Source organism: Somniosus microcephalus, chromosome 17, assembly GCF_052327205.1.
Source record: "Somniosus microcephalus isolate GS21.2 chromosome 17, FLI_Smic_1.0, whole genome shotgun sequence".
In the NCBI taxonomy this organism is placed as follows: Eukaryota; Metazoa; Chordata; class Chondrichthyes; order Squaliformes; family Somniosidae; genus Somniosus; species Somniosus microcephalus.
In genome coordinates this window covers 45,446,416-45,464,875 of record NC_141003.1, presented here as the reverse complement: position 1 = coordinate 45,464,875, position 18,460 = coordinate 45,446,416, and positions in this window count along the sequence as shown.

The window sequence follows — 18,460 nt, the reverse complement described above, 5'->3', positions numbered from 1 at the left end:
ACCTAGATGTGTTATAAAATGTTAGAGGGTTAAGTTTCTGTTGAAGCAATGAGCCACACAAATTTATTTCTTTGCACCACTTTCCCGTCTCACCCATTTTTGCCTGCTACCTGGAAAGTGGTCTTGTCGGTTGGAGTGAATGGTAAGACACTACTTAACTTCCAGCAATGGGTGTCTGTGACAAGAATGGTTTGGTCATTTTAGGACTCCTTTGTGGTGGTGGAGGGGGGGAGGGAGTTGGTTCAGCATCTGGGTGCCATATGGGTGCACTGATGCAACGTAACTAAATTGTGCTATTATGAGGCCATCCAGGGCCTCCTGGGCAGCAGCATGCGCTGCTGCTGGTGCCATGTCCACTTCAGGTTGCTCCTCCTCCTCCTCCTCCTCATGTTCCACCTGCTCCTCCTCCTCCTCCTCCTCATGTTCCACCTGCTCCTCCTCCTCCTCCTCCTCAAGTTCCACCTGCTCTCCTCCTCCTCCTCATGTTCCACCTCCTCCTCCTCCTCATGCTCCACCTGCTCCTCCTCCTCCTCCTCCTCATGTTCCACCTGCTCTCCTCCTCCTCCTCAAGTTCCACCTGCTCCTCCTCCTCCTCCTCATGTTCCACCTGCTCCTCCTCCTCCTCCTCATGTTCCACCTGCTCCTCCTCCTCCTCCTCATGTTCCACCTGCTCCTCCTCCTCCTCCTCATGTTCCACCTGCTCCTCCTCCTCCTCCTCCTCATGTTCCACCTGCTCTCCTCCTCCTCCTCAAGTTCCACCTGCTCCTCCTCCTCCTCATGTTCCACCTGCTCCTCCTCCTCCTCCTCATGTTCCACCTGCTCTTCCTCCTCCTCCTCATGTTCCACCTGCTCCTCCTCCTCCTCCTCATGTTCCACCTGCTCTTCCTCCTCCTCCTCATGTACCACCTGCTCCTCCTCCTCCTCCTCATGTTCCACCTGCTCCTCCTCCTCTGAAGTGGCTCTGCACTCTGCTCCTCCTGCAGCTCCAATCTTTGCTGTTGTGCTCTGTTGTGCAAAGTGCAGCATACGACGATCATTCTGAAGACCCTGGCTGGCGCATATTGAAGGGCTCCTATAGATCTGTCCAGGCATCTGAAGCGCATCTTCAGCATCCCAATTGCTTGTTCTCTGACACATCTCGTCGTCATCTGGCTTTGATTATAGTGTTCTTCGGCCTCATTGGTTGGCCTCCTCAAGGGTGTCATCAGCCACGTCTTCAGTGGATGCCCCTGGCCTCCAAGCAGCCAGCCGGTAAGTCTGGTCGGAGGTGCAAAGAGCCGAGGAAGGGTGGACTGTCGCAGGATGAATGAGTCATGACAGCTCCCTGGGAATCTGGCGCACACATGCAGGATGATCTTTTTGTGGTTGCAGACGAGCTGCACACTGAGGGAGTGGAAGCCCTTATGGTTTACGAACACTCATGGGTGATCTGGGGGGATTCCTTGATGGCCAAATGTGCACAGTTGATGATGCCCTGCACCTGTGGGAAGCCAGCCAGAGCCGCAGAGCCAAATGCCCGCTCAGTCTGACTGACTTCATCAGTGGCAAAGTGTACATAAGTGCCTGACTTTTCAAACATGGCATCAGTCACCTGGGTGATGCATTTGTGCATTTGATCCCGCAAATGTCTCCTGCAGATCCCTGGAAGGAGCCAGAGGCGAAGAAGTTGAGGGTGGTAGTGACTTTGACAGCCACTGGTAGCGCATGTCCACCAGGTCCACTTGGCAGCTGGTCTTCTTCCAGCAGGCTACAAATGTCTACCTCAACCTGACATGATCGCCTGAGCCTCCTGAGGCAGTGCTGTTCAACCATGTACAGGAAGCTAATCCTCTGCCTATATTCCCTGTGAGGGTATCACCTCCTGCGAGGTACACCCCTGTGCTCATCCCCCCGCTCCTGTGGAGCGGCAGGTCAGTGAGGAGAAGGCTGCTGGTGCTGCTGCTGGTGCTGCTGGTGTGGCTTGTCTTGTTGCTGCTGGTGCTCATCTTGGTCCGAATCTGAGGTCCAAGGTGAAACAGCATAAGCAGCACCCATGCAAATCTGATAGATACCAGGTAAAGTGGAGATCAGAGGCACAATCCTCCAATGTAGTGAAAGTGATTTCCAATGTAGTGAGAGTAACTTCCGAAATTGTAGAAATCACCTGCAAACTCCTGGAAAGCAAACTCTCAGCACAAATGGTGTCAACTAGAACCTTTCCCTTAGGCAAAGAAGCAGGTGTAAAGTGTGAGCATTTATGTGATTTTTTTTTTTACTATCAATTGCTCAACTCCCACAATGGCCGCTCTGCTCTCGCCTTCCTTTCATTGGCGAAGTTCAGCAAGCCCGTAAATCCCATGGACAGCCAGTAAAAACTCCAACATCAGGTTAAAAAGGCTGTTAGTAGCCTCTTAATGAGCTCTCGACTACCTTATTTAGGTCACCCGCCTCTCCTGAGCTTGTTTCTGATGCGCTGTCTAATGTGTCCGAGTTAAAGGCGAAAGCCGATGGGTTGAAGCTGGCTTCCCAACGCGCTGTCAATTTCAGCACTTTTAACTGCCCACCCACTCGAAAACCGGCACTATCTTCAAAAATTCCAGCCATTGTGTCTGGGCGAGAAGCTGTCAATCAACCCCTAGGCTGTCAACAGGACAAGGCTACTTGATATCACATCAGCCCTTCAGAATGCCAATCAAAAGATGTATTGGCATCTAGTTGGCTTTTTTGCAGAACAATACCAGCTCTGATAGCCCAGCCATTAGAAATGATGATTCATGTCTGGAACAGTCAGACCTGATATTCTGCTCTTGGCCTGAAGTGATTGAATAAACAATCAGAATGGGTGATATGATTATTTACAGTCACACGTCCTGACAAAAGACAGACCAGACCTTCTGTGGCATTCCAACCATGTGAAAATTGTGATTCTCTCACAACCAGATAATATGAACCTGCAAGAAGCAAAGTTAAAGTGACTACCAAAGTTCCACAATCTTGTCCTTCTTTGACTTCATATAGGCCAGTTTACTTTATCCATCCCTTGCTCCACGGCACAGTAGTATTGGCCCTTGTTACTCTCTCCTTTGCCTCTCCCTCATCGTGGGCGTTGGGCACTGTATACCAATTGGATAAGTCCTTACCTCGAGCTGTTTACCCATTTGTTCCCTGCTGCTTTGCTATTAGTTTCTGTGTGTGAAGTGACCATCTTCTGAAACTTGCCTCCAAGAAGCCTTTCCATCCTATGCATGTTTGTATGTTGCAGAGTGTAACTGGTGGGTTCTTAGTATTCCTCTGAACAAGTAAGAAAACCCTCTGGTGCTTCAGGTTGAGTTGCAGGCGCATTCAGGACGTTTAACAAAACTAACTTCCTGTATTTCAGAATGAAAATAATAGTTTTCATGTAACATAAGTGCTTAATAAGAATTTGTTATTTATTTTTTATTTGTTGCTGGGATGTGGGCATCGCTGGCAAGGCCAGCATTTATTGCTCATCCCTAATTGCCCTTGAGAAGGTGGCGGTGAGCCGCCTTCTTGAACCGCTGCAGTCTGTGTGATGAACGTACTCCCACAGTGCTGTTACAGAGGGAGTTGCAGGATTTTGACCCGACGACGATGAAGGAATGGCGAAAAATTTCCAAGTCAGGATGGTGTGTAACTTGGAGGGGAACTTGGAGGCGGTCGTGTTCCCATGCGCCTGCTGCCTTTATCCTTCTAGGTGGAAGAGGTCGCAGGTTTGGGAGGTGCTGCCGAAGAAGCCTTGGCGAGTTGCTGCAGTGCATCTTGTAGATGGTACACACTGCAGCCACGGTATGCCGGTGGTGGATGGAGTGAATGTTTAAGGTGGTGGATGGGGTGCCAATCAAGCAGGCTGCTTTGTCTTGGATGGTGTCGAGGTTCCTGAGTGTTGCTGGAGCTGCACTTATCCAGGCAAGTGGAGAGTATTCCATCACACTCCTTACTTGTGCCTTGTCAATGGTGGAAAGGGTTTGGGAAGTCAGGAGTTGAGACACTCGCTGCAGAATACCCAGCCTCTGACCTGCTCTTGTGGCCACAGTATTTATGTGGCTGGTCCAGTTAAGTTTCTGGTCAATGGTGACCCCCAGGATGTTGATGGTGGGGGGTTCAGCGATGGTAATGCCATTGAATATCAAGGGGCGATGGTTAGACTCTCGCTTGTTGGAGATAGCCATTGCCTGGCCCAAGTTTGTGTCATGCAAATGTTACATGCAACTTATCAGCCCAAGCCTGAGTGTTGTCCAGGTCTCGTTGCATGCTGGTATGGACTGCTTCATTATCTGGGGAGTTGCGAATCGAACGGAACACTGCAATCATCAGCAAACATCCCCACTTCTGACCCTATGATGAAGGGAAGGTCATTGATGAAGCAGCTGAAGGTGGTTGGGCCTAGGACACTGCCCTGAGAAACTCCTGCAGCAATGTCCTGGGGCTGAGATGATTGACCTTCAACAACCACAACCATCTTCCTTTGTGCTAGGTATGACTCCAGTCAGTGGAGAGTTTTCTCCCAGATTCTTATTGACTTCAGTTTTACTAGGGCTCCTTGATGCCACACTCGGTCAAATGCTGCCTTGATGTCAAGGGCAGTCACTCTCACCTCACTTCTGGAATTCAACTCTTTTGTCCATGTTTGGACTAAGGCTGTAATGAGGTATGGAGCTGAGTGGTCCTGACAGAACCCAAACTGAGCATTTTTGTGAAGGGTATTGGTGAGTAAGTGCCATTTGATAGTACTGTCGGTGACACCTTCCATCACTTTGCTGATGATTGAGAGCAGACTGATGGGGCAGTAGTTTGCCAGATTGCATGTGTCCTGCTTTTTGTGGCCAGGACATAACTGGGCAGTTTTCCACATTGTCAGGTAGATGCCAGTGTTGTAGCTGTACTGGAACAGTTTGGCTAGAGGCATGGCTAGTTCTGGAGCACAAGTCTTCAGCACGATAGCCGGGATGTTGTCGGGGCCCATAGCCTTTGCTGTATCCAGTATGCTCAGCTGTGAATTGAATTGGCTGAAGATTGGCTTCTGTGATGGTGGGAACCTCAGGAGGAGGCCGATATGGATCATCCACTCAGCAGTTCTGGCTGAAGATGATTGCAAACACTTCAGCCTTATCTTTTGCACTCGCATGCTGGGCTCCGCCATCTTTGAGGATGGGGATATTCATGGAGGCTCCTTCTCTTGTTAGTTGTTAATTGTCCACCACCTTTCATGACTGGATCTGGCAGAACTGCAGAGCTTTGATCTGATCCATTGTTTGTGGGATTGCTTAGCTCTGTCTATAGCATGCTGCTTTCACTGTTTAGCATGCATGTAGTCCTGTGTTGCAGCTTCACCAGGTTGGCATGCCTGGTGCTGCTCCTGACATGCTCTTCTGCACTCCTCATTGAACCAGGGTTGGTCCCCTGGCTTGGTGATAATGGTAGAGTGAGGGATATTCCGGGCCATGAGGTTACAGATTGTGGTGGAGTACAATCCTGCTGTTGCTGATGGCCCACAGTGCCAGTTTTGCGCTGCTTGATCCCATTTAGCATGGTGGTAGTGCCACACAACATGATGGAGCATGTCCTCAGCTTGAAGACAGGTCTTCGTCTCCACAAGGACTGTGCAGTGATCACTGCCATCAATGCTGTCATGGACAGATGCATCTGCGACAGGTAGATTGGTGAGCATGAGGCCCAGTAGGTTTTGCCCTCCTGTTGGTTCCCTCACCACCTGGTGCAGGCCCAGTCTAGCAACTATGTCATTCAGGCCTCAGCCAGCTCGGTCAGTAGTGGTGCTACCAAGCCACTCTTGCTGATGGACATTGAAGTCCCCCACCCAGAGTACATTTTGTGCCCTTGCTACCCTCAGTGCTTCTTCAAAGTGGTGTTTGCTCCTTGTGTTTCTGAGCTGCCATAAATGGGTTAATGCCTGTATTAAAATAGAGGACAAAGGAATGTCATACAAGTACATGGATGTTGGTTCACTAATATTGCCAACAGCAATTTCTATGCTATTGTGTGAGAGAAAGGGGTATTGGGTTCATGTTCTCAACAAACACTTTATGCTTTTGTTATCTGCAGACTTGACAATTCCAACTCCCCTGGCCAGCCTCCCATATTCCACGCTCCATAAACTTGAGCTCATCCAGAACTCTGCTGCCTGTCTCCTAACTCGTACCAAGTCCCGTTCACCCATTACCTCTGTGCTTGCTGACCTACATTGGCTCCTGGTCCACCAACACCGCAAATTTAAAATTTTCATCCTTGTGTTTAAATCCCTCCATGGCCTCGCCCCTCCCTACCTCTGTGACCTCCTCCAGCCCTACAACCTTCCAAGAATTCTGCGTTCCTCCAATTCTTTGCACATGCCCGATTTCCTTCACCACACCATTGGCAAACGTGCCTTCAGCTGTCTACGCCCTCAGCTTTGGAATTCCCTTGTTAAACTTCTGCACCTTGCTCTCCTCCTTTAAGACCCTCTTTACAACCTACCTCTTTGACCAAGCTTTTAGTCACCTGTCCTAATGTCTCCTTCTTTGGCCCAGTGTCAATTTTTGTCTGATTACACCCATGAAAGAACCTTGGGATGTTTTATTACATTAAAAGTGCTGTATAAATCCAAGTTGTTCTTGTTGTTGTAACCATGATAGCATATAATTAGACAGATGTCTATAAATATTCAAGTGGGACAGGTAGCAAGATACCTGCCATAAGTTAAAAAAGTGAAACAAAACAGGAAAGGATAAAAATCAAAAGAAGAGTGACAGCATTTGAAGCTTGAACAATTATACACATGAAAGGCCTAATATTCCATCTCCAGTTTTAGCTGAGATTATCCACAGCTATAGCCTTTCCATAAAAGAGAATGCCCACTACCATTCAGGATTCCCTGTAAACACAAGCCACGCCTTTAATATTGTTATTGTAGAATGCGGTTAATGTTGGAAAAGGCCACATTTATTGGCCATCCCTAACAAACCTGAGAAAATAGTTGTGATCATTCTTCTTAAATTGCCGCTGTCTTTCTGGTGATTATGTTCTCATGATGGTGTTAGGTAGAGAAGGTTTGCTCCCTTTGTCCTCTTCACTGCTCTTACTGGAAACTTGATGTTACGTCAAAGTCCGTATCTTTTGGCTTGAAGGCTATCAATACTTAGATTCCATTTATGGCAGTAAAGGCAAGTGAAAGATGGTTCTCAGAAAGTTAACGAGTTAATTTTTGCATGCTGATGAAGGATCTTGCTTCTAGCTATAACCTACCAATCCATACAGCTTTTTAAAATCTCCAGATTCTGTTTCTTCTCCCTCAAGGAGAAGATTAAGTAAGATTTACTTCCTCCTATTTTAGTGAACACAACCCCTTCTATAACAGCCTACCTTTGCCTTGTTCTAGCTGAGGTTTTCTTTACAAACGAACGTTGAAATGGTAAGGTTAGGATGACTTCGTACAGTCAAAAAGTATACAAGATTACATCAAATTTGTAATAGCAGAATTTGTCACAATGAGATCAAAGCTACTCTTGAGTAATACAATTCTGTTCCATTAACTGCTAAAAGACCTTGGTTAATGTTTACATCCAAAAACCCTTTTGCTGGCACATATTCCTTGATATTTCACATGGTTACATTTCCTTTAAAAGTAGTGCAGCTAATGAGGTAGATTCAGCTTCCAGTGAGGATCTGTGCTCAAAAGGAGCAGAGGGGAGGGGAGGGGATTCTCCAACCCACACTTCCTTTAAACACAGCTCCCAGCGGGGAGTGTGGGATTAGTGAAATTGCCCTAATATTACCAGGCATTGTTAAAGATATAGAACTAAGAAATGCAGTAAATGCTACAGATTTTCAACATAACAAATAATTTTCTATTCTCGCCTATGTTTATAATTCCAAATCAAAGCATAACATTTAAATATAAAATATTCCCTTTTTTTTGGTACTCAGGACATTAAATACAGAAATGCCACTGCCAATTTCACCAGGAAGCAGCAATACTTTTAAAACATCCAATCATGTTTATGTATAACATAGATTTTTGCAATGTGACACATTTCTTTACCATTCACACTGGTCCAGTTTTACTTTCTAATTACATGTCATTTTCAGGAATGTTCAATAATACAATGAGTGATACAGGTGTCTATTGTCATATTTGTAAATTACATAGAATTTACAGCACAGAAACAGGCCATTCGGCCCAACTGGTCTGTGCTGGTGTTTATGCTCCACACGAGCCTCCTCCCACCCTACTTCATCTAATCCTATCTAACCTTATTCCTTTCTCCCTCATATATTTATCTAGCTTCCGCTTAAAGGCATCTATGCTATTCACCTCAACTACTCCATGGAGTAGCATGTTCCACATTCTAAACACTCTCTGAGTAAAGAAGTTTCTCCTGGATTCTTTATTGGATTTATGAGTGACTATCTTATATTTATGGCCCCCATGTACTAATGTAGTATAAGATCATAAGAACTAGGAGCAGGAGTAGGCCATACAGTCCCTCGAGCCTGCTCCGCCATTCAATAAGATCATGGTTGATCTACAAATAATATTGTTATATGCTTCAGGATACAATTGTGTTGTCTTATTGTTCTCATGGAGCATGGGGCAGATTGAGGGTTTGCTCCTCTCTTCCCTTTCATGTCAACCTGCCTCTTACTCTAAAAAGAAAAGAAAGACTTACATTTATATAGCACCTTTCATGACCACCGGGTGTCTCAAAGTGCTTTACAGCCAATGAAGTACTTTTTTGGAGTGTAGTCACTGTTGTAATGTGGGAAACGCGGCAGCCAATTTGCGCACACCAATGTGATAATGACCAGATAATCTGTGTTTTTGTTATGTTGATTGAGAGATAACTTTTGGCCAGGACACCGGGTAATAACTCCCCTGCTCTTCTTCGAAATAGTGCCATAGGTTCTTTTACGTCCACCTGAGAGAGCAGATGGGGCCTTGGTTTAACGTCTCATCTGAAAGACGGTACCTCCAACAGTGCAGCACTCCCTCAGCACTGCACTGGAGTGTCAGCCTAGGTTTATGTGCTCAAGTGCCTGGAGTGGGACTTGAACCCACAACCTTCTGACTCAGAGGCGAGTGGCCTGCTGCCATATTTGTGAGGGGGTGTCTGTTAATAGGCATTAGAAAAGAGGGTTATATTGCTTGATAGATTTTCTGTCTTAGCCAGAAGCCAATCATCACTCAAACAATCAACATTTGCAGTAATTTTATTTTGATAGAGCACTTGCAATGACTCATTATAATTTGTTTTTATTCAGATAGAATTATGAAGCTATAAAATATTAGCTCTATGGCTCACTAGTAAACCAAATTGCTGTAGGGCAGTGAATTTAATACTTAATCTCCACGCATAGGATTTTCAAGATGGCAGCCAGTCAGCTGCAAGGCTGTTCACACAGCAAGATGGGGCATATTAAACCACAGACTATGCTCATTATAGTCTCCATTAAACACAATTAAAATCATATGTTTGAAAACATTAGGTTTAATATTAAATTCTAAAGATACAACAAATACTCATGATGCTTTGAATGCACTCTAACTCCGATGGTAATGTCAAGTCACTATTCTGTGAAAATATAAACAAGTGACATATCTTTTTCATACACCATCTTTTACACGCTATTTAAGGCTTAACAATAATAACCTTGACAATGGCCCTATCATCTTCAGGCTGAGATGGTCCAACCAGCGGACGTATCAATAAGCTCCAATATTTAAAGACAGTCTGGCTTCAACTTTCATCAATTTATGATGTGTAAGCATTTCAGTTACTTACAACATTTTGTTTTTCTGAATACACAGCTGTCTTTTATAAATATTTTTAAAAGAAGACAGATGACATGGCACAATTATGTTCAAAATTATGAGGGGTTTTGATCGAGTAGATGGGGAAAAACTGTTTCCACTGGCAGGAGGGTCAGTAACCAGAGGACACAGATTGAAGATAATTGGCTAAAAAATTAGAGGGGAGATTAGGAGAATTTTTTTCACTCAGTGGGGTGTTATGATCTGGAATGCATTGCCTGAAAGGGTGGTGGAAGTAGATTTAATAGTAACTTTGAAAAGGGAATTGGATAAATACTTGAAAAGGAGATATTTGCAGGGCTTTGGGGAAAGAGCAGGGGAGTAAGACTAATTGGATCGCTCTTTAAAGAGCCAGCAGACACAATGAGCTGAATGGCCTCCTTCTATGCTGTACGACTCTAATTAAATATAAGATTTTATCATCCTTCTATAATTTTTTTTATGGATGTCCATTCACTAAAAAGAGTCTCTGAGCTTGTTGGGTGTTAGGAATACTTGTTGATTCTCTGACATGGTCTAAATTCAGTGTTGCTTCACTTCATCTAGAAATTATAATAAGCCAATGGAGGGAGTACATGTTCTGATATGTTTCTCATCATGTTGGTTTACTGGAGCTCCAGAGATCAATTCTGAGCCTGACGGCTGCTTGAATCCTCCAAATGTATTTGCTTCTGTAACAGGATGAAGCATTATTTGGGCAGATAGCATTTTGTGTAGGAAGCCAGATTAATTCAAGGAACTCTACCTTAATGGTGAACTATACCAGTAACTCAAGCTTGAAATGGCATTGTTTTGTGACCTGAATTAAATGATTTAATTTACGTGAAAAATGAACTTGAGCAAAATTTCAACAAAGGTGAGCTGTCAAGTCTTTTATTTCAAAATATTCACCACCTTTTAAATGTTTAATTGAGAGGAAACACTTTTAATGTAAAACCAGTATGAACATAATAGGATCTAAGATTATTGCTGCTTAATGTTGTACATTTTCACCTTTGACCTTAGCTTGAAGATTATAATAAGAGTACTCTGATAAAGTGACTACTGTCCAGCAATAGAGGCTTTTAGAATAATGCAAGTCAAGGATTCTCTTGAAAAGAGGCCAACAGACAGTCCTTAAACACCTGAGCCGATAAATCTCCCATTGAATTAGACACATTTGCAGCTGCGTGAGTCACTTTTATGAGCCTGCTGTGAGTGTTAAAGCTTGAGCGCCATGGAAGGTTGGAAATAAAATTCACAAGATACTGTAAAACGGGGACGAGTTGTAACAGTGGAATCATTCTAATAGTAAAGTAGGGTGACTGAATAGCATTTTGATGGAGTCCTTGATTGCATGTACAGCCACAATATACATTTGCTTTTTCTACACCTTTTTGGCTGCTGTATTGAATAATAGAAGTAACATATCTGCACTACTTGTACTATCCACGTACAAATGTACCTAAAAAGTGGAGACTGAAAGCATAGCTCTCTCCTAGTTCTAATAACCACCCACATCTAATGTACTTTGATCTCAGACACAAAATTCAACAAGATTTAAAATATAAACAGTTTTGTCAGATATGTCTAACAAAGAAGCTGGATCGCATTTATCATTAAGTCATTCAAGATGGCTGAACTCAAGGGACTGACAATAAACACTTATTATTAATCCCACTGCAGTAACTGAGATGTAGCATCCTGCCAATATAAGAACCTATATTTTCATTTTTGATCCTGTACCTGGGAAAGGTACTTATGTAGCCTTCAAACTTTTGTGACATTTTAATAAAAGCTATTCTAATAAGACAGTTTTTTTCCCCAGAAGCTACTTTGGCTAGAACCTTTTCTTAACTGTGTAAGAAAGTGAAAAGGTCTGAAGCATTAGCTTCACAAGAATGTATTTCAAATCCATGGAAATCAGACCAGTGCACTATTAATCCCATGCAGTTCAACAGCCATATTTTAATCCTTGCATTCATTCTGACAAAGAAGAAAGCAAATGTGAGTAAATATGGGAGCAAGCCAACTAGAGGGAAGTATTGGACTTGTTGTCTATTTGTACCACTACTCTGAATGCTGCTTCTGTTCTAAAATGTGTTAATAATCCGTAGCAAGCATGTACTCCTAATTTTGATTAAGGTCTAGTTAATCAACCTTACGAACCCTGTGCAGACAACAACAATGACTTGCACTTATAGAGTGCCTTTAACGTAGAAAAACATCCCCAAGGCACGTCACAGGAGTGAATTTCAAACAAAATTTGACATCGCACCACATAATCAGATGTTAGGACAGATGATTAAAAGCTTGGTCAAAGATGTCGGTTTTAAGGAGTGTCTTAAGTTAGAAGTGAATGGTAGAGAGGCAATGAGGTTTAAGAAGAGAATTAGGGTCTATGCAACTGAAGGCATGGCCGCCAATGGTGGAGCGAAGAAAATTGAGGATGCGCAAGAGGCCAGAATTGGAGGAGCGCAGAAATCTCAGAGGGTTGTAGGCAATGCTCCCTCTAATTTTTTTTCCTGCACAGGCCCTTTAAATTAACGGCCACACATGTGCAGTATCTCTTCCAGCAGCAGCTGCTGGTGAGCGGCCTGCACGGGACCTCGCCATTGGTGCACGGCTGCACACCTGAGGGGGATCATTGGTTGTAGGGCTAGAGGAGGGATGAGGCCATGGAGGTATTTTAACACAAGGATGAGAATATTAAAATCGAGGCTTTGCCAGTGCAGGAGCCAATGTAGGTCAGCGAGGGGTGAATGGAACTTAGGGCAAGTTAGGACACGGGCAGCCGAGTTTGAGATGAGCTCAAGTTTACGGAGGGTGCAAGGTTGGAGGCTGGCCAGGATAGCATTGGAATAGCCTGGGATAGGCAGGGATATAAACAAAAAATAAACTGTGAACTCAAACTCTGATGTTAGTTAAATGAAGGCATAATTATAAAAAGATTGGTAGATTATATGATAATTATGAAAGCTATTTTGCCAATCTTAGTTTATCTATCAGAAAGACCTTAAAATCATCCATTATGGCATCTAATTGGTTCTTAAATGGTTCCAGAGTTTTCACCTTCACTATTCTATTCTTGGTCAATTTCATATATTAATTACTCTTTATGTAAAAACCTTAATTTGTTATTTACTCATTTGAACCTGTATTCCCTTGTCCTACACTTGTAATTCAGTTTGAAACCATTTTCCAGATTTAAGTTTTCCATACAATTGCAGAAGGACCAACATTATAAAATATGGCTGATGGGTTCGTTGGGCTTCAAAACTTTCTGCATGTTCACTGCACTCCAGAAAAATCTGGCAACTTGTTACGGCAGTGCAAGGTGGAGTCTTGTCCTTGAGCGACAAGTGTGTGGTGACTTTTGATGACTTTTCTTAGTTTGTAGTATTCCATGACCTGAGGTACTGCATCAATCATCCAAAGTGATTATAGTCTAATGGATTAATGCAGCAGAGTTGGTAGAAGATGACTCCTCTGTAGAGACAAGAAAGATATTAGTAAGTGTCTAAAAAATGACACACTGATACTAGACATGTATAAATCTCCAATCAAGGCAACGCTATGTTATTACTGACCTGCGATAATTCACTAGTTTAACCAAAGAACATCTATAAAACAATGACAACTTTAAGAAAAAAAGTAGAGATATTGGCCCGTAATTTGTGGCCCATACAGGTGCGTACAAGGTGCGTATGCACCCGTAAGGGCCACACAAGTTCCAGGTTTTCACACGCAAAGCACGTGAAAACCAAGAACTTGCGATCTGTCAAGAATTTTCTTGACAAATCCAACGCAGCTCCGGGAAAAAGACATCCGCGGGCGGAGAGTTGGGCTAGCAAATGCCCGTGAAAGGCCCGTAAGGTTTGCTTTTTACCAGCATAAGCGTTTAAAAAAACATAGAACTAAAATTTTCAATACATTAAAAAACCTGTGCAATAAGGTGAGTTTATTTTTAGCTCCTTTAAATCATTTAAATTTATTTTACAAATGTATTTTTTGGGGTATTCCCATTCATGCTTATAGGGTTTCTGTAAATATGGAATCCCCATAAGCATGGATGGGGATCCCCTTCTTTTATTGGTTGGGCTGGCCCACGTGATCTCAGGGCTGCTTGTGAACCGCCTGCGCCCCTGGGATAAGTGAGCCACTACCTGCGGGTACCCGGAGAGGCCCAGGACCGCGAGTCTCCATACCTCTTCAGGGCCTTTGCTTCAAACTGAATCGTGCAGAAATTCACCTTGGGTGGTGCTGCAAAACAGGCAGTATCGTATCAGCCACCTGTTATACTCCCCGCCTGATATTCAGTCCCACTGCCTGTAATAGAGCTGAATATCAGCCGGCTGATATGATACCGCCCATTTTGCCATCAAATTTCTAACGATAACAGTCTTACTGAAATAAATTACAGTAGTTTGGAATTTATCCAGAATTTATAATGTTTTACTGTTGCTATCATTCACTAAGGTACAGCCAGCTTATGAGGTAATAATATAACTTTTTTAAAATTTGTTTATGGGATCAGGGCGTCGCTGGCAATGCCAGCATTTATTGGCCTCACGAGTTGCCCTCGAGAAGGTGGTGGTGAGCCACCTTCGTGAACCGCTGCAGTCCGTGTAGTGATGGTACTCCCACACTGCTGTTAGGGAGGGAGTTCCAGGATTTTGACCCAGTGACGATGAAGGATCAGCGATATATTTCCAAGTCAGGATGGTGTGTGACTTGGAGGGGAACTTGGAGGTGGTGGTGTTCCCATGAGCCTGCTGCCCTTGTCCTTCTAGGTGGAAGAGGTCGCGGGTTTGGGAGGTGCTGCCGAAGAAGTCTTGGTGAGTTGCTGCCGTGCATCTTGTAGACGGTACACACTGCAGCCATGGTGTGCCGGTGGTGGAGGGAGTGAATATTTAAGGTGGTGGATGGGGTGCCAATCAAGCGGGCTGCTTTGTCCTGGATGGTGTCGAGCTTCCTGAGTGTTGTTGGAGCTGCACTCATCCAGGCAAGTGGAGAGTATTCCATCACACTCCTTACTTGTTTGTGCCTTGTAGATGGTGGAAAGGCTTTGGGGAGTCAGGATAATATTGGATATATTTAGAAGAAGCAAACCATATGTATGAGTCCTTCTGAGATGCTGGACAGACGAATACCAACTATTAGCAAGTCATCATGCTGTAAAAAGTGCATACATACCAAAGTTCTCAGTAACATACAATCACCATACAGTTACATAGATGTGTCAAAACTCTTATTTTTACCTACCTTCATTGTTTAATGCCTTTAATTGATTATTTTGAAGAAAGATTGTTCTGCAACAAGGTGCGGCAATATGAAACGCTTCAGAGGTTGGTATTGTTGTGTTTTGAGTTTTGCTTCAATTAAGTTTGTCCCAGTTCCCGGGTGTTTCCTGAAGGGGGTGCTGGGGGGCTCGGTTTTACTTTGTCTTTCACTTTCAGTTTCGGGTTCTGCCATGCAGACAATGTGCTGTAATGTCCACCCATTTACTCAGTAAATAGTAAAAGGTACATTCCGTCTCCTCTATTCATTACTGTTCGGTCAAGATGCAATACTGGCGACGAGGCAGCTGTTGAACTCTCTCGAAGGACGGAGATAGACATGCGAACCTACAGCCGTGATATTGGACATTGCGACGAGCGGGCCACTCAGCTAGCAACATCAATGGCATTTTGATAGTTGGCTAGCTGCGATGTAGACGGCGGACAGAGTATTGTGCGGGCCAGGCAACTACCGTGAGTGTAGCTACCGTAACTCTGGCCGGAGGAGAAAAAGAATTTTTTTTTAAAAAGAAAAAAGTCCGTGGATCTTAAAGGGACAGTGCACATTAAAACTATGACGACCTTGGGATGTATTGAAGAGTTCTCTGGGAATAAGGACAGTTCATGGGAGGAATACGCAGAAAGACTGGGGCGTTTCTTTGAGGCCAATAATATTGACAAAGAAGAGAAGAAGCGCTCAGTGTTGCTAAGTGTATGCGGAGCTGCTACTTACTCCGTCCTGCGTTCATTGGTGGCTCCTCGTAAACCTAGTGAGGTGGATTATGCTGATTTGATTGAGAAGCTGCAGAAACATTTTAACCCAAAACCCTCAGAGATTGTGCAGCGTTTCCATTTTCACAATTGTAAGTAACAGCCTGGACAATCTATTTCAAGTTACATTGCTGAGTTGAGGAAATGCTCATTACATTGTAATTTTGGTGACCAGTTAGACAATGTGCTCCGTGATCGGATTGTGTGTGGAGTGCTGGACTCGGCATTGCAGAGACAGCTGTTAGCAGAGAAGGCCCTGACGTTCCGGCTGGCCGAGGAGAAGGCTTTAGCAGCAGAGGCTGCATCGATGAACACACGTATGCTCCGTACAGAGGCAGCGCCATCTCAGGCCGCCGAGGAGGTGCACAAGACCACACACGCAGCTGCTGCTGCGAGAGACATGGAGGCACTCTGTTCACCAAGCTGGATCTCAAGCAAGCATACCAGCAACTGGTCCTGGATGAAGAGTTAGCCGAGCTGTTGACAATCAACACCCACAGAGGACTTTTCTGAGCCACAAGGCTGCAGTTTGGGGTGTCTACGGCTGTGGCAATCTTTCAGAGGTTCATGGACACCCTGTTGGCTGGTGTTCCGGGAGTTCAGCCTTACTTGGATGACATACTGATTACAGGCAAGACACAGGAAGCCCATGATGAGCGGCTGCAGGAAGTACTACACCGGCTGGCTGAGGTAGGACTACGCCTTCAGAAGGAGAAATGTGTGTTCACTGCCAATGGGGTGGAGTTCTTGGGATTCCGAGTGGACAAAGACGGTGTGCATCCGACTACGGAGAAGGTGGAGGCTATCAGGAGCGCTCCCACCCCCAAGAACAAGACCGAACTGCAGGCATTCCTCAGACTGTTAAACTTCTACAGTTGTTTTCTCAAGGGCAAAGCCACAATCTTAGAGCCACTGCACAGGCTGTTAGACCAAGCAACAGTGTGGAACTGGACCGCAGCTCATGAAACAGCCTACAGACAGGCAAAGGAACTGCTACAAGCAGTTAAGGTTCTGGCACACTATGATGAAAACAAGCCATTGGTGTTGGTGTGTGATGCCTCACCATACGGGCTGGGAGCTCTGTTGGGTCACATAGAGCCAGATGGCCGGGAAGCGCCTATCAGTTTTGCCTCAAGAACACTCTCAACAACAGAACGTAATTATGCCCAGATTGACAAGGAGGCCCTAGCCATCATATTTGGGTAAACAAGTTCAGCCAGTACCTGTTAGGGAGACAGTTCATCATCTACACAGACCACAAGCCACTCTTGGGGCTCCTGCATCACTCCAAGCCCATGCCCCAGATCATATCACCGCGTATGCTTCGGTGGAGTCTGATGTTGGGGGCCTACAGTTATGAACTTTGCTACAGGCCTGGGAAGATGCTGGCTAATGCTGATGCTCTGAGTCGCTTGCCTTTGAACCGGCCAATGGCTGAGATGCCACCACCCCTGGAGGTGCTGCTACTGGAGGAGGTTCCGGAGGCCCCACTCCATGCCCAGCGGATTGGCAGCCTCACACAGAAAGATCCAGTCTTATCACGGGTGCTACGCTGGCTGCTGCATGGCTGGCCCTCCGAGGTCCAGGAGGAGCATTTCAAGCCCTTCGTTCAGAGGCGCCATGAAATGTCTGCACACAAGAACTGCGTGCTCTGGGGAAGCCGTGTGCTGGTTCCTGCCGCCGCAAGAGAGGAGGTGCTGAAAATGCTGCATGACTCACACCCTGGGATTGTGCACATGAAGGCGTTGGCGAGAAGCTACGTCTGGTGGCCGGGGTTGGACCAAGACGTGGAGGAGGTGGTAAAGAGCTGTGAGACATGTCAGTTGACTCGCCGTAGCCCATCCAAGGCTCCCCTTCACCCCTGGGAGTGGACCACTCGTAAATGGTCAAGACTCCACATTGACTTTGCAGGGCCATTTCAGGGGAGGTCTTTTTGATAGTGGTGGATTCTCATTCGAAATGGCTGGAGGTGGCTATCATGAGCTCCATGACATCCAGTGCAGTGATCAACGCGTTGCGTTTGTTGTTTGCCACACATGGGGTCCCCAACGTGCTGGTTTCGGACAATGGAGCAGCCTTCACATCAGCGGAGTTCAAGGCTTTTGCAGGCAGAAATTGGATCCGCCACGTGACCACAGCGCCCTATCACCCCATCTCTAACGGGCAGGCAGAGAGGATGGTGCAAACCACAAAAGAGGCACTGGTGAGGATATCGGTGGGGGACTGGCAAACCAGATTGGCCAGGTTCCTGTTATCACAGCATACCACACCAAACTCAGCAACGGGGACGAGTCCTGCCGAGATGCTAATGGGTCGCCGGCTGGCGACTGCACTGGACCGGCTACACCCGGACTACAGGGATGAGATGCACACAAAGCAAGAAGAGCTGGCTAAGAAGCACCAGGGCACCGCCAGGCAGTTCGAGCCGTCAGAGACTGTGTTTGCCCGTTGCTATGCAGGAGGAGACAAATGGATGCCTGCCGTGGTGGAGCAGGCCACGGGTCCCCTGTCGTACAGCGTCCGTACACCTGATGGCCAGCTACACACACGCCACATAGACCAGCTACGGGGTCATACTCCGGTGAGAGTAACAGAGACATCACAGGCTAGGCCATTGTCTCCGCCA